Below are 24,382 nucleotides of genomic sequence, written 5' to 3' on the forward strand. Positions count from 1 at the left end.
TGTTTACTGCACATGCCTACCGGTCGAACAACAGAGGAACTTCCGTAAATCTCATGAGAACGTTAATAGCGTACAGTGAAACACAAGCATTATGTTTGCATCATGTCAGCTGCCGAAAGTCAGTAGCTCTTCTTAAGCTTCTAAACGAAGAGTGATGTGTAACGTGATTTTCTGTTGCGTAGATAGTCATCTTTCAGGCTTTAAACCGTATCCTCTGTGACTTAAGACTGAATTTCCATATAGTTCACATTAAGCTTTGCCGCCGCAGCGTACGCTCTTCCGTATTCGCAAAATACTGCCGAATCCTCAGCAGCTGGTGTCACAGGTTTTTACCCGCGCTGGCCGTAGCAGCTACAATATCAACGGATTTATAAGGCAAACTTGGTAACATTAGGAACTATCTCTGAGGCTTTAAACAAAACTCAAAAACGCCTGCAAGTATTCTGAAGAGCGATAACAAAACTATGTACTCACACCTAGGGTAATGTTTCGCGCATGCGGAAAATGCTAATTTGGATTCCACCTGTAACTAATGGTTTCCCGCGTTAACTGAATATGTAAGCCAGTTCTCAGAACGGATAGCGCGAAGGGCACACCATGTTTGATGAAACACCTTCGGACTAACGACTGATTTACGTCATGTTTTTTATTCGGTATCTGCATTAAAGAATAAACGACAAAAACGAAAAAATTTGGAAACTAAAAGGTCGCATCTCTACAGAAACAATATTTTGGAAATGTTATACTATAAAGAAAATTACCACTGAGAAACCCAAAAATTAACATTCTGAAGGACTACAGCAGAGGGTAAATTTAGTAATTTCCTACGTGCTCGGTCAGCGGACAGCAATGTTTATATGGTAAATGCCATATCAGTGTTAGTTTACGGTGGAGGGTGAGTCTGAAGTAGTTTCGTCCCTTAGTTAACCGTGAAAGGTGTTACGCGCTCCATAGTCGAATTCTACAATAGGACTTGTGGACAGGTACTTCAGAGAACAGTTGGATAACAGTTTAATATTACAGCGGTAAGCACATTCTGAGGTACCATGGAGGTTGTTCTATTCTTTATTTTACGAAAGAAAGTAATCTGGTACTGACTGTTCATGTCAATTAGCATTGAGAAAATCTGAAATTATTAGGTCTGAGACTATGGGACTTAACATCTGAGGTCATCAGTCCGCTAAACCTAACTAACCTAAGGACATCACACACATCCATGCCCGAGGCAGGATTCGAACCTGCGACCGTGCAGGCGCGTGGTTCCGGACTGACGCCCTAGAACCGCTCGGCCACAGCGGCCGGATTTGAAATTATTAATTAATGATAGCATATGAACTCTACCGACTCTAATTTCTATATCTGATGCTTTATTGATGACTGTGAGCCATATTTACATCAGATGCTTGTAGCAAAATATGTTTCTCTTATTATAGTGGCAGCTAAATTATAAAAATTGCCAACGCAGTACAGATGGATATGACAGCTGAGGCAAATGTTTTATCGTCTACAATGGCAAATTCACTACACCATTAATTACTACCACAAATTAAATACTGAAATATTTACTAATATGTTCTTCCACGATCTGGTCTCAAGGTGGCGTACAACTATTATGTATTTGTAATGAAAAGACTGGTTTGGATTTGAAATCAGTGGCAATAACCATATTATATTCTTCACACACTCCATACGTGAATGGAACAAGAAGAAATCCTAAAAACTGGTACAATGGGACATACTCTCTGGTATGCACCTCACGATGATTTGCAGAGTACAGATGGCTCATATAACTTAAAGAATTCCAGTCTCTCCTGCTGAGGCATTCTTATAAGCCTAAGTAACGCGCAATAATCTTCCATTTAACATTGCCATCATTATTAACCACACAATCAGGAATAAGCAAATGAAGTTAAAATATAGGGCTCAGCCGGGATTTGAACCCGGGACCTCCTGCACCCAAAGCAGGAATCATACCCCTAGACCACTGAGCCACTCGAAGAATCCTTTCGCAGTTATATATGTCATACGGAGTTGGCTTTCTGTTGCTTTCTTCTTTTTGTTTCTTCTTTGTCTTCTTAATTCATTAACACTAATGTATATTTATACATTAGCGAACGGGAGCACGTCAAATCTGTATTGTTACTCAAGCTCCTTTGAGTCTTGTGCATCAAAAAACCTTAAAATAGTACCAAGTCGCCGGATGGCAGAAGACAAAACGAACTGAAAATGTGTCAACGGTCCGGTCATCCAATTTGCGTTACATCTGTCGTTTTAGGAGAGGAAGTGTCTGCACAGGATACGTCTCTGGTAAGTTTTCTTCATCAAAAACACGAAAATGCTTGTTGAAGCTATTCGGAACACCATCTCCTTACCAATAAGAAAAAAAAAAAAAAATTTGTGTCATAAAGACTCCTTAAGTTTCTTATAGCGAGGCATACATTCAGAATTCTTTCTACGTTCCTAGCGGCATTTCCTCGCAGAGGATAGCCGACATTTATACGGTTTGTTCTGTATTCTCTCCCTTGAGAGGGGCAGAGCAGACACATGGGGAACCTACTGCTCTTTGGTGCCTTAACGTAGTATTCAGGTTATTCTGTCTTGTCACTATTTATCTGAGATGGATCGACTTGTTTTTGTAAATAGATGGGCATTCTATTTCGTAAAAGGGTGAATGGCCTTTCACAGCATGATGTTCCCAAGAACTAGCAACTTTCACACAGGTAATACCAGGCAGAAATCCAGTCTGCATTTGGATCGCACTTCCGTGACTCTTGTGCAGAATGGCATGCAGTATTATGCTGCATCCATCTTCAGTAAGCTACCACAAGAATTAAAAGATCTTAGCAGTGATCCACGCGCTTTCAAATCCTAACTGAAGAGTTTCCTCATGGGTCACTCCTACTCTGTCGAGTAGTTCCTTGAAAAATTAAACTAATTCCTATGTTACTTTGTTGATTGCGTTTATTTAAACTTATAGCTTGTCTTTTTACGATTCATAAACACTTTATTTTGTATATTAGTGCTTTTCTGTTGTAATTTCATGTACTGACGTGTCTCATGACCTCAATTTCGTCCTGCGGAACTAGACGTGTAAAGTAAAAATAAATAAAGAATGCAACGGATGGCATTTTGGGGGAGGGGAGACGGTGGGTGTACCTACGCCGACACTATAAAGGTAGGACAAGTATTACACTTGTACAGTATACCTACGAAACAATATGATGCCTAAAGGAAGTCTTATTAAGTGCATCACTGCCTTGTTTCTACCTGAGAAACAGGTGAATACCGAGCGACGTGTCATTAATTTGAACACACAAGAAATTTTCAGAGGCTAACATCATTTCAGTTGCTATGGAAAAAAAAAAAACTTGGAACCAACGAAGACCTGAACGTTGAATATCTGAAATCTAATGTGGTTCTTACTTCACTCGCATTTTTTCCCTCTGAATATTTTTCATTCGGTTCTTCTTAATTGAAATAGAAAAAAAAGAAAGAAATACCAGTATAAAGGGTTTTATTAAGAGAAAATTAAGAATACAGTTTGTAGAGTTTCATTAAGAGAACTGGAAAAATACTGATGCAATTATAGAAATTGTACAAAATGAATGCTGTTCAAAGTGTAATGCGAAACAGAGATGACAGATACTGTAATCCAAATCTGAGCTGCCAGCTGCTGCTGATTTATCGCTTTTGTCCCTTATATATATATATAGGATACGTTTGCTTAGTCGTGATTTACACGCTCAGATAACGTCCGGCCCCATATTTTCATTGTTTACACTACATAAGACAATTACTGCCCATTTCAGAAATAACGACTTGGAACGCTATGTTCAGCAATTTGCGCGGTGAATAAATAAGAAAATGCGTTTTCCAAGGACGTAATTACCGTCTAGTTATCTGTATTCTCATTGTCCACCTGGCGCCACAGACCTAAATTCGAGTTTCAACGGACTTCAATCATATCGAGTACACTGAAACAGCTCATGTTCGCCGCCCGATTACTCTTGGCCAGATCCATGAACCCTAATCGCGTAGCTTAGTGCTCTGTATAAACTATGAGTCTGGAAGCCAATGGTGCTGTTTTTCGCACCTAGTAACATGATGTACCTTAATGAAGTGTGAATTACACTGTGGACAATCATCGCACTTATTAAGGTTTGGTTACAACATTCCTGTTACAGGGTGTTTCAAAAATGATCGGTATATTTGAAACGGCAATAAAAACTAAACGAGCAGCGATAGAAATACACCGTTTGTTGCAATATGCTTGGGACAACAGTACATTTTCAGGCGGACAAACTTTCGAAATTACAGTAGTTACAATTTTCAACAACAGATGGCGCTGCAAGTGATGTGAAAGATATAGAAGACAACGCTGTCTGTGGGTGCGCTATTCTGTACGCCGTCTTTCTGCTGTAAGCGTGTGCTGTTCACAACGTGCAAGTGTGCTGTGGACAACATGGTTTATTCCTTAAACAGAGGATTTTTCTGGTGTTGGAATTCCACTGCCTAGAACACAGTGTTGTTGCAACAAGACGAAGTTTTCAACGGAGGTTTAATGTAACCAAAGGACCGAAAAGCGAAACAATAAAGGATCTGTTTGAAAAATTTCAACGGACTGGGAACGTGACGGATGAACGTGCTGGAAAGGTAGGGCGACCGCGTACGGCAACCACAGAGGGCAACGCGCAGCTAGTGCAGCAGGTGATCCAACAGCGGCCTCGGGTTTCTGTTCGCCGTGTTGCAGCTGCAGTCCAAATGACGGCAACGTCCACGTTTCGTCCCATGCGCCAGAGTTTACACCTCTATCCATACAAAATTCAAATGCGGCAACCCCTCAGTGCCGCTACCATTGCTGCACGAGAAACATTCGCTAACGATATAGTGCACAGGATTGATGACGGCGATATGCATGTGGGCAACATTTGGTTTACTGACGAAGCTTATTTTTACCTGGACGGCTTCGTCAATAAACAGAACTGGTGCATATGGGGAACCGAAAAGCCCCATGTTGCAGTCCCATCGTCCCTGCATCCTCAAAAAGTACTGGTCTTGGCCGCCATTTCTTCCAAAGGAATCATTGGCCCATTTTTCAGATCCGAAACGATTACTGCATTACGCTATCTGGACACTCTTCGTGAATTTGTGGCGGTACAAACTGCCTTAGACGACACTGCGAACACCTCGTGGTTTATGCAAGATGGTGCCCGGCCACATCGCACGGCCGACGTCTTTAATTTCCTGAATGAATATTTCGATGATCGTGTGATTGCTTTGGGCTATCCGAAACATACAGGAGGCGGCGTGGATTGGCCTCCCTATTCGCCAGACATGAACCCCTGTGACTTCTTTCTGTGGGGACACTTGAAAGACCAGGTGTACCGCCAGAATAAAGAAACTATTGAACAGCTGAAGCAGTACATCTCATCTGCATGTGAAGCCATTCCGCCAGACACGTTGTCAAAGGTTTCGGGTAATTTCATTCAGAGACTACGCCATATTATTGCTAAGCATGGTGGATATGTGGAAAATATCGTACTATAGAGTTTCCCAGACCGCAGCGCCATCTGTTGTTGACAACTGTAATTTCGAAAGTTTGTCTGTCTGAAAATGTACTGTTGTCCCAAGCATATTGCAACAAACGGTGTATTTCTATCGCTGCTCGTTTAATTTGTATTGCCGTTTCAAATATACCGGTCATTTTTCAAACACCCTGTAGGTGCAATTCCCAGTGTCGCCGTGGATTTTTCCTTGGTGGAAGATGTTGAACGGGCTCTTCACAGCCGCGTGATGCCGATTTAGGAGTTTCATGTAGCTGGGTCTTCACGTGGCAGACAATAACTTCTCAGCTACGGATGCGGACCAGTAATAACATATGTCCCAGAAAATGTTCTTATCGTATACACCCAAACAGTTTGTTCCATAATTAGGACGGTTTGGTGTTAGAGTAGTTAAAGCTCTTTGCGTGAAGATACATACACTGAGGTGACAAAAGCCACGGGATAGCGACATGCACATGTACAAATGGTGGTCGTGTCGCGTATACAAGGTATAAAAGGGCACTGCGTTGGTGGAACTGTCGTTTCTACTCAGGAGATTTATGTGAAACTGTTTCCGACGTAATTGTGGCCGCAAGATGGAAATTAACAGACTTTGAACGCAGAATGGTAGTTGGAACTACACGTATGGAACATTCCATTTCGGAAACCTTTTTCGGAATTCAATATTCCGAGATCCAGTGCCAAGTGTGTACCGTGAATACCGATTTTCAGGCATTACCTTTCCCCATGGACAACGTAGTGGCCGGTGGCCTTTACTAAACCACCGAGTGCAGCAGCGTTTACTTTCAGTTGTCAGTTCTAATAGACCAAGCAACTCTGCATGAAATAACCGTAGAAATCAATGTGGGGCGTACGACGAACGTATCCGTTAGTATAGTACGGCGAAATATGGCGTTAATGGGCAGAGCTAGCAGACGACCGACGCGAGTGCCTTTGCTAAGGCCGGTATTACACTATCAAATTTCTTTGTCAAATATCTTTGTCAAAGATATTTGATGGTGTAACAGGGAACTTTGTCAAATGTCGTCCAATATTTGATCAAATCTAGGGCCTCGCTATAGATTTGATCAAATTGTCTTCTGTTAACCGCAATGTGACATGTTACCACATGGAGCGCTAGCATCGCTGCATTCTGTCGTCTGTAGTGATTTTATAAACATTGCCGGTAAATACAAATGGTGTTTGCCACAACTACAAAATTAATAGAGACGTATGAAGCTGATGAGGCGCTTTACAACTTGAGGCATGCTGAATACAAAAACAGATTACGATGATTGGAGACCTAACCTAACCCTCTCCCGTAGCAAGGAATCGGAGAGTTACAGTGAGCCTGCCTTCTGCAGATGTAGCGGTTCTTAAGTGAATATTGTGCTTTGTGATATGAGGATACACTTTATTAAGCACATACAGAAATGTATTCTCATCCATTCTTAAGTAATTGATGTACGACTTGTCGTCCTCCACAGTAAGCTCACATAACAAGTTTTGTTGAATGCTTTTATCGTGTCGTCGTAAAACCCACGGCTTCACCCAGGTATGTTTCCTTTTTTTCCCTCGCTTCTCTTCCGCATGTGCACACAGTGCAATTGTAGTACATGCAACTTCCACGGTTAATAACAAGTTGCTGTTGTCAGCCAGCTTCAACTTTGACGAGAAATATGATGACAGAGTAATACCCCTTCTAGCGCTACGTCAAAGATCTTTGTCAAATATATTTGACGGAATATTCGATTACATCTTTGATCAAATCTTTGACAAAGAAATTTGAAAGTGTAATACCGGCCTAACAGCGCGACATCGCCTCTCCTGGATTGGTAACCATGTCGGTTGGACCCTAGACGACTGGGTAACCGTATCCTAGTCAATGAGTCTCTATTTTAGTTGTTAAGAGCTGACGGTCGGGTTCGAATGTGGCACAAACCCCACGAAGCCATGGACCCTAGATGTCAACAAGGCGCTGTGCAAGCTGGTGGTGGCTCCACAGTGGTGTGGACTGTGTTTACATGGACTGGACTGTGTTCTCTGGTCCGACTGAACCGATCATTGACTGGAAATGTTTATGTTCGGATGCTTGGAGACCATTTGCAGCCATTCATGGACTTCATGACAATTATGGAATTTTTACAGATGACAATGCGCCGTGTCACAGGACCACAATTGTTCACAGTTGGTTTGAAGAACATTCTGGACAGCGAATAATTTGCCCACACAGATTGCCCGACATGAGCCCCTCGAACAATAATGGGAAGTAATCAACTTCTGCAAGGGACTTCCAACAACTTGTTGAGTCCATGCCGCGTCCAATTGCTGCAATTCGCCGGGCAAAAGGAGGTCTAACACGATATTTGGAAGTATCCCATGACTTCAGTGTATAAGGAAATATTTGGCCTGGCACATCAGCCACGCGCTTGGAGTGCAAAGTGTGCTCAAGAGGCACGTGACATTTCGTTTCCGCAGATAGCGATGACGCTGGAAGGCGAAGCGGCGTCCATGAAACATTCATGGGGCCGTTTGATTGCTGACTGAGTCGCCTAACTCGTGGCCTGTTTCCACGAAGTGGTGAGGAGATTGCCGCATTATTATTTTGACAGAGGTGACATAAATTGTGCTGTGGCAATGTTGTATCAAAGCGATGACTTACGGAAGCCACGCTGGGCACTGTGCTTGTTTTAGTAGATGTGCGATGGTGGGGTTGAAGGAGTGCCGGCCGATATCGGCAGACAGTGTCGAACAGTTTAAACAGTTTTTAGCGACCACAGTGCAGGTTGACGTGAAAATATTGTACGTAGATAACAGAAGATAGCGATTAAAACCCTCCTCAATTTATTTAGAAGTACATCTACATCCATACTCCGAAAGCCACCTGGCGGTGTGTGGCGGAGGGTACCTTGAGTGCTTCTATCGGTTCTCCCTTATATTCCAGTCTCGTATTGTTCGTGGAAAGAAGGATTGTCGGTACGCCTCTGTGTGGGCTCTAATCTCTCTGATTTTATCCTCATGGTCTCTTCGCGAGATACACGTAGGTGGGAGCAATATACTGCTCGACACCTCGGTGAAGGTATGTTCTCGAAACTTCAACAAAAGCCCGTACCGAGCTAATGAGCGTCTCTCCTGCAGAGTCTTCCACTGGAGTTTATCTATCGTCTCCGTAACGCTTTCGCGATTACTAAATGATCCTGTAACGAAGCGCGCTGCTCTTCGTTGGATCTTCTGTATCTCTTCTATCAACCCTATCTGGTACGGATCCCACACTGCTGAGCAGTATTCAAGCAGCGGGCGAACAAGCGTACTGTAACCTGCTTCCTTTGTTTTCGGATTGCATTTCCTTAGGATTCTTCCAATGAATCTGTCTGGCATCTGCTTTACCGACGATCAACTTTACATAATCATTCCATTTTAAATCACTCCTAATGCGTACTCCCAGATAATTTCTGGAATTAACTGTTTCCGGTTGCTGACCTGCTATATTGTAGCTAAATGATAAGAAATCTTTCTTTCTATGTATTCACAGCACATTACACTTGTTTACATTGAGATTCAATTGCCATTCCCTGCACCATGCGTCAATTCGCTGCAGATCCTGCATTTCAGTACAATTTTCCATAGTTACAACCTCTCGATATACCTCAGCATCATCCGCAAAAAGCCTCCCGATGTCATCCACAAGGTCATTTATGTATATTGTGAATAGCAACGGTCCTGTGGCACAACTGAAATCACTCTTAGTTCGGAAGACTTCTCTTCATTGAGGATGGCATGCTGCGTTCTGTTATCTAGGAACTCTTCAATTTAATCACACAATTGGTCTGATAGTCCATATGCTCTTATTTTGTTCATTCATTCAGTATCAGCACATGTTAACGAATGTGTTATTTATGAAGCGTTTTCCAGAACTTTACGTTGAAATTTGAATAGGTGGTAAATTTATATCGTTCATTTTATAGCAACAACTTTAAGTCCACAGCAGCTGTTCAATGTGACGTCCGCCAATCTCAATTATTTTGTTGCAGCATAACCCACTGACAAACTCTAGGTCCAAAATCACTTGACCCTGGACACAGGTGTTGTTGCTGTTCCACCAGTGCTATCCACTAAGACACCTTCAAAATATGCGTTTCACATACCAGGTGAAGGATATCTATGGGTCAATTTCATTTCACACTAAGCAACGGCGTTACATCAAATTGTACCGTGTCTCTTCTGTCGAGAACATTCTTGTCTTGAACAACGGGTTTTCCGTAAGTCATCCCCAGAAACAAAGGTCTTCAAATTACGATGCTACTGTAACTGATCTTTTCTCTGTACATTCATTCGGCTGATGGTTGTATGTTCGTCATTACTTGAAGCTGCACCATGTATGTCTGTAAAATCGTGGAACGAGTGATGCTCCGTCTTCGACAAACAGAAACCGTAACCACTGGTAGACTCCACCGCGGGCACGTCACAGCCGATTTTAAACCATTTTTAAAGTAGTGCCATCAACATCGATGCCTCAGGGAGCTGCCTGTTTTGAAACAAACAGTTTACAGTGGTCCTCACTCGTATGACATTCATTTCCGACCATTTGTTTATTATGTGAAAATGGTTAGTTTAGGATCCACCACTGTCTGCAGAACTATGATCCCTGTGTTTATAGAACACGGAAACAAATCAAATGATGGCTCTTGCTGTGAAAGGGGGAGTAAATTTAGGAACAAACACTGAAGAAGAAAAGAAAATGACGTTACCGCTAGTAAAGAAACAAGTCACAAAGGGCCAAAGTGAAAGTAAGACGTCACTCATCCTATTCTCGTTTTTTGCTAAGATGGTTGATGGAGTTAAATTCAGAGCTTTGAGTAAGTCTTGTAACACGCCCGGGAGTATATGCGGGTAGGGTGGGGGAACCCTTAAACTGTTTGGTCACTTCTGACCGCCCAGTCCACACCACGTACCTGATACTCCCGCGGCGGTCGTACTGTTCTGTTCCATACTGCTGCTGGCTTGCCTGAAATTATCTATCGAAATACGCAAGCGGGTTTAGGGGAGCCACTCAACGTTAAAGCACAACACTGCTCTACGTCTGGTATGAACAACTATATTACGAGACGATAGAATCTGAAAATCGCAGGTTGCACTTTTACATTCTAATCCATAAGTGTTTATCCCAATTAATGGATGATTACCAGTCCACAATATCACTCACACGAACGTACGCGTAACCGACACGACGCGGGTGGTTCTTGATGATGCGGAAGCCGATTGATCGCACGAAAGTTCTTACGCTCGTCACGCATACACAGATATTCGGTACCAGTCCTCCATGACACTAGTAATAATATAACACTGCTCGTAAAGTTAATTTTTTCAGTTCTCACTTGTACGGGTGTGCGCGTAACCGTCGCGGCGCGGCTGATTGTTGATAATGCGGAAACGCGAGGATCGAACGCACGTTCTCACGCTCGCTACAAGACACTGGCACTTGACTGCACTCTTTTGTGGTAACTAATTTCTACTGATTCACATCAGTTCATTCTGGGAGACCGAACATGGCGGATGATTGATGCTGTGCGACACGTCACGAGAGGATAAACAAATACGTTATTGGCGGCACTGCTCATTTTTTGTTACATCTTGCCGCACTTTCCTCTGAATCACTTCCATATTTCATCACTTTACTGTAACAGCACTTGTAGCAACACTTCAACTTCCATATTAACAATACTTCTTACATGCAGAGCACCCCACAACACAACATAACAGTTCCGTGTCCCGCGCTCGACTCTACAAACGCGGCTGCCCGCAAAGATACTCCACAACTAAACCAGCGATATGACGATACGCTTACAGTCTGTCCAACAGATCCACTTGACGTTCTACGTATATGTTTTACTTTTTTCTATTTTTTATCCACTCATTCGCCTAAGCAATTTACGGCAAGGGTTAAAATGCAGAATGCCATGAACATTAATTTTTCACATTTGCAAAATTCCTATCGGATATTTCATCGATTTTGTAATGTCTGTATTTTTCCGTCCCTGATAGAAGAGGACGTGGATTTCTATTTAGTACACCAATAACGTGAAATATATGAATTCTGATGGTATGAAGGCAATGTCACTTATTATTCCTTATTTCAACTGATGTATCTACCTATCTGCGTTACCGGTACCTGAAATACCTCGGAGACGCAAGAAATTTATTATATGTTACAGATTCCTCGTGTATACGAAAATCACGTGCCTGGCTGTCCGGAGTGTGCGTCGCTGTGCGTAAATTAGCTGAGAGACACGCTCGCGAGCGAACTCACTGTAGCTGCGCCTCTTGTGCGGCGCCAGCAAATTTCCATGGTAATAATTATTAAAATTATTAATTAATCAGTAGATGCATAAAAGGTTGAATTCCAGACTGTTACCACAGAGTTGTTGTTACACTACTGTATAATTTTTTTTCATTAACACAATTGTTTACTTTACCATCGGCATAAATTAATAGACAGAGTTCAGACCAGAAATAACAAAGGCAGACAATTAGTCTATCTCCATGGACTTTCATTGTTCTCACATGCATTCAAGTGTGTACCTTTCGACACGTGTCAACCACATTTACACGCGCTCTCTCTCACATCATGTACCGTGACTCCTCAATCCGTAAAATTATCCTCTATTGTTCGCCAGCAGATCCTAGGATTTTTCCTGTCACTATTCGCTTCTTTCACCTTTGACAATGATTTGAGTGTATGAAAGAACTATAGGTTCCCTGGCCAGATAAGATAGTTCAGTGGTCGGAGAAAGCCAATGGCGTACCATCTCCAACATGGTCATTCCTAGTGCAGCATTGCGGTGTTCATAACCAACCTTCGGGTTGAGGACGAGGTTACTACTACGAGTACGTAGTACTGCTCTCTAGTCCTAGAAGCGTTGTTTACACATCACTGAGCGACTCCCGATGGCAGAAACAGGTCAGTCTGCTTCAGACATGAGACTGCATGCTAACAAGTCTCTGAGGTTTATTGAATCTGTTTGCTGAGCATTTTATTTGCGTATTTACATTGTGTTGTACGTTAGCTGTATCATCATAACAAACAAGCCTTACTTATAACTGTGCACAACATTTATATTTTCCGTTTTCCAATACAACTAATATTTGATTAATGTAAAGCTAACAGTGAGTCTCAAGCAGGAACTTTTAACCTACAGTCTGTAACTATCACGCAACTCTATGGGAGAGGTGGGTTAAGGAAAGCCCTGAGCATTTTTTATCATTCGTCGTCATCAGATGGCTGTACTCCAGTACACGTCCTATTAAGATGCGCCGAATGGTATTAAGTAGCGAACAACTTCCTCCTCATTTTTTTGCGTGTTTTCTGAGTGCCACAACACAGTGGCATTACAGAATGACCGCTTAGCTACAGTAACACACTGGGGTACAGTAATTGAGGGTCTCTCTTCCTGAGACCGTTATGTACTTGAAGACTGTGAAGCCTTAGAGTCAGCAACGTTTGTCCTACACCAGTAACAAACCAGTAGGAATGTTCCAGTGACAGTTTCAATAATTTTTGTTTAATATCAGAACGATAATAAGCAACACTCCTCGAGCACTGACTATAGTGAATGAGATCGGGGAATGGCAGTGAAGCAAGGTGATATTCTCACTTTCATTTTAAGGAGTCATTTCGGTCACCAGCTGCTGTAAAGAGAACCAAATCCAAAACATACTTGCACATGGACATGGAATCGCTGTCTTTGCGGATATCATGATCAGTGCTAAAACACCACAGCATTGCTATATACTAGTCTCTTGGGTTCTTAATTACACTGCGGAGCATGAGGCTACAAGCACGGCCGAAAGCGACGGAACTATATCAAGATAGTGGAGTTTTCGAAGTTAAATAACTTTTTCTTGGCAGTTTTCAGGCTGTGAAAAAGTAAAATCATGTACCGCACCGGTAATTTAGAACAAAATTGGCTGTTTTTTACTTTTCGTAAATGTAAAACTAACATTTTTAACTATGGGGCACTTCAAGTAGCTTACTAATAGACCAATGCATATTCGTGAAGTAAATGAATATCTGTGTAAGCAAGGACGAAGTCTCATGATCTCAATACTGTGCAATTATTTCGCGCTCGAAATTGAACTTCAAAGAGGACTGCAACTTTCACACAGTTCGCAGTTAGTTCAGTTTCTTGCGTATTCCATTTACCATCGTTGGAGGCAATTATTGCTCGCGTAAATTTGTTGCCTTCCAGACGCAAGCGGAATCCCCGAAGCGGTGCCGATGCCGCACCTAACGGTTTACGGAGACAAGACACGAGCAAGAACCGCGTTGGTACTGTGTTAGCTAGAAGTGGGGGAAGTGGAAACCACATCGTTGCGAAGTTCCAGTTCATTCCAGCGCTGGAGTCTGGCGCAAGTAAATCTGAACTGCCTCGCTGGGTCTGGGTCATTGCCTTCCTTTGCCCGCCTAGCGAGGAAGCCATCCATGAAGTCCAAAAAACTATACATTCAGCTTCATAAAACGCACACCTAAATCTGAATGTCTCCCCAACTTCCTGAATCACATTAATATCATAGCGGCAAAAACTAGTTATTTGATGTGTGAGCTAGCTAGTAGAGCAGTGGTTCTCAACCTTTCTGAGACTATTACCCCTGAATGCGATGAGATATTAGCTTGTACCATCACCCCCGCCCCTCACCATCACTAACATTAGCGCCTAACTAAACATTGCCAAGAAAACGAATTTTGTTGAACACATTTATTTTTTTAAATGATGAAAGATAAATGAAATTTAGTTTCTGTAGGCTCTTTATCAAACCGCTAACTGTTGAGTCAGAGACAACTGGTATCGTCTAGTCTAACAACCTTTCTTATAGATTAGGTAATTCCCAGTTCATCTTGTGTGCTAACTACAACCCCTTAGAAAAGAAAGCTAACTACCCACAATGAAGGCAAACACGAAAATCCCCTCTCTAGCCACACATACTTTACCAATATCCTAAAAATTAAGTGCGTTAAAATGTCTGTACTCTACTTACTGTTTGTAAATCTCTTAATTGTTGGACTCATTTCTTCTGAAATGGTGGAAACAAGAAGACTTCAAACTGACAATACTTTGTGTCTGGCAGGTAGCAGATCAAGTTTTAAATCTAGCTTAAAATCATTTCTTTTGGACAACTCCTTGTATTCATGCACGAGTTTCTGTTTCAGACTGGCAAAAAAAAATGTCACTCTAAATGTAGTTGCATGGGTAGAACTAAAAATTTCAATAATATTAATATTCCCACTATTAATGTGTATATCTTGTAATCTGACTTGTTCCACATCATATCGATAAAATAATCGGGAAATGATCTACGGAACATGACAAAACTAAAATTAAACTAAAGCCATAGTCACGAATAATAATAATAATAATAATAATAATAACAACATGTAGACACTACGGCATTGTGGTTACACAGTTACTATTGTGTTGTGTTGTCAATTGCTTCATCTGTTGCGAACTGAATCATGCAATTTCTGGCCCATTGCCAGAACTACCTCTACGTCCAGGCATTTTCATGGAGATATCTAAGCATATGTGACATGTATGTCTCAATTTTCCTGTCATACATGCATGGTACAAAGCACGTAATGGGTGAACAACGTGAGGTAAATGGTGTTCATACATTCCTTTAACAATTTGTGATCTCCATCACACTGTATTTGGAAGAAAAAAAAAAAAGACATGCGCGGAAGAACGGGCTAACCGTCAAATGTAAAAGCTTAGAGATAAGTGTTGCCATCTGTTGCTGGGTACGGGAACCGTCAAAACTGACATTGGTTTCACCCCTAAATATCCTAATGTGATAGTTCCCATACGCAGCAACAGATGGCAACACTTATCTCTAAGCTTTTATATTTGAGGGGTTGCCCTTTTTTTCTCGCTTGTCTTCAATTATTTGTAGTTTATATAATCAGCATTACAGTCTTACGAAATAGTAATGATCTTTTCAAGATAATTCAGTTTTGCGACCAAAATATAATCAAACCCTTTTGTTTTTAACCCTCAAAAGTTTCATTTTACCTCTTAGGGGATAGTTTGGGAACCTCTGGAATGGGGATCACAACAACCAAAATTAACTTTCATACATTATGGTCGTATCACGCTGTTATATCATAGCAACCAACAGCTTCGTAGCCACAGTGGGGGTACACCAGCAGCCATCGGTCGTGAGTGGCTAGCTTTGTGACGACCGCTGGGAGTTTGGTCTGACGGGAGCCTTCTAAATCTTGCACGTAGTTACTCTTGATTAAAACAGGAACGTACCATCCACGCATTTCGGTTTGTTACAGAAGTAAAATGTACTGGCTGCAAATCGGTAAGTTGAAGAAACTTCGTAAAATAACAGGGGTTTAGATTACGAATAAGCGTAACTAGATGGAAAAATTTGACCCTTGGAATGGGAAGACTGTGATGAAGAGCGAAGTGTGTGTGTAAACTGCCTTGGAGGATGAGGGGGTTCGTTTTCTAGCAGAACCCATTTATTAAACCAGTGAATGTATACAAAATTCAACGCCAAGCAAAGAACGATTCGCGTCATTAATGGCGCTACGAACCACCTAATACTACACTTACATGCTAACTTCCCCAGACATAAAATAAACACGATAGCGTGAAATAAAATTCCTAGTAGTAACACGAAGTATGTGCTCATGCGCCTGCATATTTGCCTACGATCATAGCATTGGAGGATCACTTACACGCTCCCTGACGAGTAGTGTGGGACATAAGTGTAGATCATTAATACGTTCCTTACTATAGGAAACATAAGCTTAGAAATAAATTACTCTGAAACGTCTAGATCTTATTATGCTCACACTAGTTAGTAAGTTGTAAGTAGTGATGATGGAATCTACTTACTTTAAAAATATTCTGTTGATATAAAGCGTATATAAATACAATATAATGCGCGTAAGTAGCCAAAATGATTCGGTATCGTTTGACTACGCGTTAGTGGAATTAGTAACTTCCGTCAAGTATCCACAAGGTAACTGCCAGACTGAGGTTTCTTGGGGGTCTCCTAAGGAACATTATCTAAACTATTTCCAAGAATAGATTCAATAAATCCTTCAACAGACAGATTGGATTTTTAATTCAGTGACTTCACCAGTTCGAAGACGTTCAATCTCATTAACTAATTTAACCAATAAAACAATTCATAAAAGGGGCAGTAAATGAGTAAAGTAGCTAACTCATAAGCTGTACGTAGTCAGTTACAAGACATAAATCATTTAATAATTATGTCGGACGGTCACATCCGGTACTTACGAAAGAGGTGACTTACAGTGTCCTTGTGCGTCCGATTCTGGAGCCTTTATCACGTTGAATTAAAAGAAGAGCTACTGAAACTTCAAAGAACAGAAGCGCGCTTCGTCCAAATATTCGTAAGTTAGCGTGAGAGGACCATCAAAACAAACCGCAATGAGAGACGCTACAAGAAGAACGTTACTCAAAATTTCGAGAACTAATTTTTTGGAGAGATAGATGGACTAACTGTGATCAACAATATAAATTTTGTAATTCGATTTTGAATAGTGATTCTCACTTGTAATAGGCCGCCAGATAGTGAATACGTGACGCGTCTGGGAAATGCAGCGCAAAATAAATACTATATAATGAAAATAAGGATATGAGTCTTCCGCACGGAACATCGTTGCCACTTGTATTACTCTAACAGGAAACTCAGCAAAACAAATGTCCGTAGCTAGCGGCTAAACAACCAGCTGCAACAAAAAGCTATCAGAGGCCTTGTCTTTCGCTATGATGTACTCCTTCGCGAGAAGCTGCCACATTGGCGGTGGAACGAGTCTTTTAATTAATGTTCTCTATAATCAGCCTGATTCTCCAGTTATGTCTTCCTCGTTTATATTCATATCAACTTGTAGTATTCTGTAGGTGTGCCTATTCGTTGGTCAACTTCTAGTACTCTCTAGCTACCCTCATTTATTGGTCTAGTTCGTCCAGCTTTGTTGTGCCTATTGTATACGCATGTAAGCCTTCCCTTTTGCCTCCCGATAGGAAAACGGTCTCTCGAATGCTGATGCCACTGGCATCAGGTAATGTATACGAATGCATAGGAATTTGGTGGACGATTATTGCACACTTTATAGCTTTAATGTTGTGTTACTTACGGAGCTGTGCCCCAAGCCAACAGAGTCACTACCGCTTGTCGGTTTTCTTTTATTACGTACGTGACCAATCCTTCATAGCAGGGACCCACTGTCCGCTATAATGGCTACACTTTCGCAATATTTCTTCCACATTGGTCCCGCTCCCGAACCAAACAGATATCTGGCAAAACATTCCTGAGCTTCGTCGTATGAGCCACGCCTCGACCACCGCCAATACCTTTATTATGAATATATATGCTGGTGCACAAAGATACCAACAACATTGCAATTGATAAAGGCAGAGAAGGGAGTCGAAAATACGGTACCGTTGTAGCTATAGGGTCGGATGATATTGTAGCGAATTAGCCACGCACGCAGCGAAAGAAATACGTCGATGAGCGTGACGTTCGGAAACGAATGGAAGAAACCCGAGACATAACGGTAGCTCGGACGTGGCTGTGAATCCTATCTGAGCACTGTACAGTACAATCACTTCGAAGCAGGGAGAGGAAGGGAGGGGGGTTGCTTATATGCGAGCGGACGCAGTTGTGCGTGCTCGGGCAAGGGGAGGAAAGGGAGGGACAGGTAGGTAAAATAATCGAGCGTAATGAATCGGCCGAATTACGTCGTCGCTTAGTGGCGTGGCCGTCAGACTGGGGATCTTTTTAAACGGCGTGGCGGCTCGTGAGACGCCCATTACTGCAGGCAAAAACCTGCAGCGGACGCTCTTCGCGCGTCTCGGCGCGGCGCATGTGAACGCACTGCAAACGACGTAATGTAATGCCTTACAGCTTGTCATTACACGCCTTAGCGCAACATCTTTGCGTATGACTTCTAGCACATAATGATAAGCATCGCTGTTTCGTTTTTGTTACAGCCTCTCAAGTTTTCATACACCTGTCGCAAATAAAAGCAAATCTGACATCTCTCTCTCTCTCTCTCTCTCTCTCTCTCTCTCTCTCTCTTGAAGGGATCCTCCACTATATTTCCCTCTCTTTAGTTGAGGAATTTTCTCCACGAGTAGAGTTGCTGTCTGCATTGTCTTGCATTAGCTCCTGCCGTAATTCGAAGGTTGTACTACAATGCCCTGCAAATGTTTAGGACGAGATAAAATAATATAACATATTAACTACTCAGTGGAAACGAATGAAACTGCGGGAGCGTGTTGGGAAATCAGGAAGCAGTTATGGTGCACTGTGGTGTACAACATGGCCTGGAGACAACATCTGGATAACTTCACACGGACTACTTTTTAATAGAATTTATTGGCCTTTGGCATTATCCATTTAGCGAGAGAAGTGAGTAATTACAGATTTGATCTACGATATCACAGAACAGCAATTACATTCCCATATTACATTAATTCCTGGTAAACTTCGTGGTACGGTCTGTATATTCATACAGCACAGTCTATATATCACAACTTCCTTACGCTGGAACTTTAGCGCCAGACTTATAACTGGATATTTGCTTCTTGTAAAAACTGAGCAACATTGACTTAGTCCATTGTGGTGAGCTGTCGAAACAGGTAGGTCGCAGATGTAGGTTGGGAAATTCCTGCTCTGATCATGGCCTTAGGAAACTTACGGCGTTGACTGTCACAGTGTGATCATCCCAGTAGCACATGGTTGAGGTCTGCAATTTTAGTTGGGTGGTCTTCGCAGTGTTGAGATGGCTGAACTTTCATGCTGTAAAGGTGTGAAGGATAACAGCCGTGACACAGCCGGTTGCGCGTAATGGTAGTGGTATGACGTCTGGATAACTTCGATTTGGGAGAACCAGGTCTTTTGCGGAATGCTCGGCTGTATTGCGGCATAATGTCTTCCTTTGGAGTGTTGTGAGACCTCCCGCGTATGTAACGATTCTTGATGAACCTTTTTCTTCACGTCAGCAGTAAACTCTATATGTGGAAGGCAGATGTAGTAAGGTTGGCCATCAGTCACAGTTTCATTTCAGATAGAACCATCGAGAAACCGGAAGAAGGACGAAATGTAGACAAGTGTAATGTGCCGCGAATACCTAGAAAGAAAGATCCTTTATGATTTAGCTACAATATAGCAGGTCAGCAACTGGAAGCAGTTAATTCCATAAATTATCTGCGAGTAGGCATTAGGAGTGATTTAAAATGGAATTGCCATATAAAATTAATCGTCGGTAAAGCAGATGCCAGACTGAGATTCATTGGAAGAATCCTAAGGAAATGCAATCTGAAAACAAAGGAAGTAGGTTACAGTACACTTGTTCGCCCACTGTTTGAATACTGCTCACCGGTGTGGGATCCGTACCAGATAGGGTTGATGGAAGAGAGAGGGAAGATCCAACGGAGAGCACCTCGCTTCGTTACAGGATCATTCAGTAATCGCGAAAGCGTTACGGAGATGATAGATAACCTCCAGTGGAAGACTCTGCAAGAGAGACGCTCAGCAGTTCGATACGGGCTTTTGTTGAAGTTTCGAGAACATACCTTCACCGAGGAGTCAAGCAGTATATAGCTCCCTCCTACGTATATCTCGCGAAGAGACAATGAGGATGATGGCTTGCGGAGTATGGATGTAGATGTAGAGTGTAGCCCAGAAGATTAACATTGCTCACAGCGTTGTTTCCCGTGAATGGGGAGCGTTACGAACCACAAGCGCTGCTGCCCGAAGTAAGGTGGTCGACTACAACAGCAGGTGACCGCTGCATTGTGCAACAGGCAAGAAAGGACCCATGTCAGACAGAGGATGCAATGGCAGGTCTGTAACTCATGCACTCTCGCTCTCTACAGAGCCACGGCTACCGCATAGGGGTGCTCCCTTTCCCCGACGACCAGAGCGTTGTACCTCGCTCATCGGGGGCACAAGTGGGTTTGCGTTCTCTTCTCCGGTGACGGCAGATTCAGTCTAAGTAGTGATTCTGGACGCACCCTGACATGGCGAGATGTTACAACACGTGATGCACCCAGTGACATTGACCGACATGATCGTTTTGATGGTCTTGGTGTTGCGTTGTAGCGAAGCATTACCTCCAAATCTTTGAACATGAGGCACTCACCGCTAAACGTTATTCTGACACCGAACTACTTCCCCATGCGCGTCTTCTCAGCGGTGTACTGGGCCTTGATTTCATTTTCATGGGTGACAATGCGCGACCACATCGAACTGTGCAGTTGGAGAATGTCTTGGAACGAGAGGATATTCGGCGAAGGGACTGCCCTCCCTGTTCCCTCGAGCACATATGGGATGCGGTTGGGAGACGTACTTTAGCACGTCCACATGCACCAGTGACCATCCAGCGGTTGTCAGCCTCGCTGGTGAGGGAATGGAACTCCCTGCCACAAGAACTCCTTACCGACCTTATGGCCAGCATGGGAGCAGGTTTCAGATCGTGCATCGCCGTCCATGATGAACACACGCACCAGCCGCCACATGTAACGTTCAGGGAACCATTACAAATCATGATGACTTCAATGTAATTATTGTCTTCGAATAAAAGTATCATTTCTGTTCGTCTCATTGCCTGCTTTCTTTCAGTTACGTTCTGTGCTATACAGTAGCAGTTCTTTCTATGAATGTCTGAATTTCATCGAGCTGTGTTACTTGGCGGTGGGACATCATGCGAAAGTTAGTTTTGTCCTTAAGTTTCACAAACTAGTGTATATTACAACTCCTCCCCCCCCCCCCCCCCCCCCCCGTCCTGCCCACTCCCCAGCTGGCTGCAGTGTAATTTTTTCTTCCTAGCTTCGTTTTAATCTTTATTTTTTCGTCAGGTATTACTTACTATCGATTAGGCGCCCACTTGGCCATCTTTATGCCTACTACCATCTAACTTTCAGATGTCTAAAAATATATGAAAAATGCAGATGCACATACACTTTGGCCTTCTCCTGGTGGATGTTGAACAGAGCGGACGCATAGAGAGGCGCGCTAATGTTTTTGTAACAGCTTTGCTAAAATAAACGGTGTGCTTCAGAATTGGCGTTTACTACTTTAATTAACAGTCTTTGCAATTATTCTATATTCATGTTAACGAAATGACGCAGGAAGAGAGCTGTCCATAAAGGGATGAAAAGATTTCTTCCGTCAGTCACTGAAGATTCTATGGGATCTGTTTACAAGCCTTGTGGGAGCAAGAATAATTTCAAGTACCACGTCAAAGACAACCATACTGTGGGGTGATATTTTCGGTTAGCAAACCAGGGGCCACGACATGAGTCGTATCAGCGAGAAGTCACATTGTTCTCAGTCCAGGCGACAACGAACCAATCAGACTGTCAGGTTCTCTCCAACGTGATTTACTGTTTTCACTATGGGAATATAGGTCCACCTATTGTGCCAACAACTCTTCTTTTTAAATGCCCAAACAAGTTTCAGTATCTTTATGGCATGATAAGTGAGTCATTTTATTCAATTCTTATTTTTCTAGAATTGAATAGATTCACAGATGATGATGGCAAAGCTTGCTTTAGTGATTAAAAGGTATAGTTGTTTGCATAATAGGAAGAGGTGAATTGCCACAAGTTAGTCTGCAAAACATGACTGCTGTTAGAGCGTCAAAACCACACGCTAATTATTTACCGCTTTTGTTATTTTATTTATGTCAGAAGTTCATTTGGTGTGCATATACATGTATTGGAAAGCCATTTGTTCCACTAAGAGACGCGCGGGATTAGTCGAGCGGTGTGGGGCGCTGCAGTCATGGACTGTGCGGGTAGTTCCGGCGGAGGTTCGAGTCCTCCCTCGCGCATGGGTGTGTGTGTTTGTCCTTAGGATAATTTAGGTTAAGTAGTGTGTAAGCTTAGGGACTGATGACCATAGCAGTTAAGTCCCATACGATTTCACACACATTTGAACATTTTTCCACTAAGAAACATCGGTTTTAGTAAGCGTAGTGACTAAATACCGCTAACAATGTTCTCATTCGGTCAGGCCTCACTAAATGTGCCAAACTTGTTCCGCTCCACTGGAAATTTCTAAAATTTTGTGGAGATAATGGGCATTTCCGCAGCGCACAAAGCCCCCTGTCTTCAAGTTAATTGTCTTCCTGCGACTACAGGCGTACAACTAGTCAGTATTGCCATTTTTTCCTCATCATTACTAAAATTTTTAAAAAAATATCTTTAAAAAGTCACAGCAAACCCAACCTGGGTTAATTCCATTATGTGTGCAACTATACAGCGATTTATTTCTTAGTAAAGTTGAGTAAATTTTTCTGTAGCTAGAGAATCGATTCGAACGGAGGACGACGATATTGTGCCTATTTCAAAACTTCTTGTGTAGCACCGCATTCGGAGCGATAGGCTTCTATACAAAAGCAGTATGATGAGACAAATAATCTACCTAATTATTACCAACATACGCGGAGCAGCTGCCTACAGTAAGTTGCCCTGATGCTGGACGATTATTCGTGGTGGAGAAAGCTTAGAGAAATGCAATAATCACGCCTTATATATAAAGCGGATACAAGTAGTACAGCTGATTGAGATCTCGCTAGCGTCTTTAACGAGAATACTTACGCCCATTCGCCGAGGCTGAGTCAGCAACATTGCAACAATATAAATTACCTTCATGCCTGATAACTTTCTGGTGGTAAAAATGTCCACTAGAATCATGCACGGGTTCTACAGGTGTAAAAGATTCACCAAACGAAACCGATTTGATACTAACGTAAAAAGCGTCATTAGCACACTGGCACAAGTCAGTAAAATAAGACGCTTGGAACTGTAAAAGAGAGGGTGATCAACTAGCATTCTTATGGCGCTCCTCAAGGCGTTACGAGGTAGCAATACCATTAGCAACTGAAGAGTTACATCTCTACTCCTATCTGCAAGACAAAGTTCTTGTATACGGCAGTGAAGGACATGTGAAGAACGAAACCATTTTCAAACATCAGCAGCATTCACTGTGAAAACAACAAAAGGGGAAGTAAAGAATGACAGGTAAAGAGATGTACATCGGGGAGCCGAACATGGCTGTTGCATCTGGCTGCAAGGACCTTGTGACTAACGAGGCTATTTTGATACAGAATGGGCCATTCACTGCGGAGACAGCTCAGCAGGAACCCACATACAAAGGAGAACGATACCCAGATAGGCGCAATAAACGTGAGTGCAGCATCCATAGATAACGAACGAGGGCACAAAAACTTTAAAACGCGGGATTTGCTATAGGCAGAATCGTTACGAACTCGGCGAGATCACTATTCTTCGTATTGTATGCAAGAAACTACACAAAGGTTTTTCAGGAATGTCACGTCCAATGTCCTTATCGAATGTATGTTAGCGCTCTGTCATCCGATCTCATTCGTCAGTACCTATGTAAGTAGGCTGTTTAGGTTTTTTTATTTGTAACACCACCTCTGTATGAAAATCACTGGCTGTGCTGTGTGCAGTCTGTGGCTAGTTTGCATTGCTGTGGCTAGTTTGCATTGTTGTCTACCATTGTAGTGTTGGGCAGCTGGATGTTAACAGCGCGTACCGTTGCGCAGTTGGAGGTGAGCCGCCAGCAATGGTGGATGTGGGGAGAGAGATGACGGAGTTTTGGAATTTGTAAGACTGGATGTCATGAACTGCTATCTATATACATTATGACTTTTGAACACTAGTAAGGTAAATACATTGTTTGTTCTCTATCAAAATGTTTCATTTGCTAACTATGCCTATCGGTAGTTAGTGCCTTCAGTAGTTCGAATCCTTTATTTAGCTGGCAGT

The 24,382-nt window shown here is 42.4% G+C and overlaps 1 protein-coding gene and 1 non-coding gene across 2 annotated transcripts in view; both read right to left on the minus strand.

Moving 5' to 3' along the window:
- Nucleotides 1–24,382, minus strand: part of LOC126279034 (uncharacterized) — a 587,657-nt gene that overhangs the window by 171,941 nt on the left and 391,334 nt on the right. The window lies entirely within an intron of this gene.
- Trnap-ugg (transfer RNA proline (anticodon UGG)) lies at nucleotides 1,920–1,991 on the minus strand. The gene has a single exon. It is a non-coding gene; the product is annotated as a tRNA-Pro (tRNA).

The sequence above is a fragment of the Schistocerca gregaria genome, chromosome 1 (assembly GCF_023897955.1).
Source record: "Schistocerca gregaria isolate iqSchGreg1 chromosome 1, iqSchGreg1.2, whole genome shotgun sequence".
NCBI lineage: Eukaryota > Metazoa > Arthropoda > Insecta > Orthoptera > Acrididae > Schistocerca > Schistocerca gregaria.